Here is an 829-nt window from a genome sequence, read left to right as displayed (position 1 = left end):
TAAAATTTGATCCACTAATAAGCGAGATAGGCCTCTGGTGTACCCTCCCCCCTTTAAACCATCATCAGAAAAAAACGAGTCCCAAATTGAGACAGTTGTTGTTTGTTCCCTCAGATACCTATGCTAGAGGTCTCTACCTCTCCGTGGACTACAGCTCTTCCGGGGTGAGTAAATAACGGTCACCTTTTGTTGTTGTTGTTGTTGTTGTTGTTGTTGTTGTTGTTGTTGTTATCGATCCAGCAACATCTGGGCTCTCGTCCTTCTGTCCAATGCCATGTAGTGATAAGTGCAGGTCTGCTGCAGTTGCTGTAATGTTCCGTAGAGTGTGTTGTCGAAGTTAGGTCTCGGAGGGAGAAGGGTGGCTTTGATGTCATTTAGGGCTGTGCAGTGGAAAAAGTGATGTTCCACTGTCTCTTATGCATAATGGTCGCTTTTAAGGACAAGCGGGCTAACCCAGATTTCGGGCGTTTCCAGAAATCTTGACTTACACCAAAAGTGGGCATTGACCTACCTATAGGAGACGTTTGGTTTCATTGGCGTGTATATTTGTTTGGTTGTAGAGAAAACTCTCCTTGTCTTTTAAAGAAATTGAACAAGGGGCAAAAATTTTACCTTCGATTTTCTCAAAACTGCATTTTTCGGGATAGCATTTATGCCTAGAGATGTTTGTATACAAATATTAAGAATGTGCTAGGGAAATGCCATCACAGTCAATCCTTATTCTTTGGCGATAATTTTCTAGACCTTTCCTTCCTTCTTTTAAAAATAAGTAATAGTGATGATGATGATGATGATGATGATGATGATGATGATGATGATGATGATGATG

The sequence above is a fragment of the Aplysia californica genome, unplaced genomic scaffold (genome assembly GCF_000002075.1).
Source record: "Aplysia californica isolate F4 #8 unplaced genomic scaffold, AplCal3.0 scaffold01576, whole genome shotgun sequence".
In the NCBI taxonomy this organism is placed as follows: Eukaryota; Metazoa; Mollusca; class Gastropoda; order Aplysiida; family Aplysiidae; genus Aplysia; species Aplysia californica.
Note: the sequence above shows the minus strand (reverse complement) of the source record.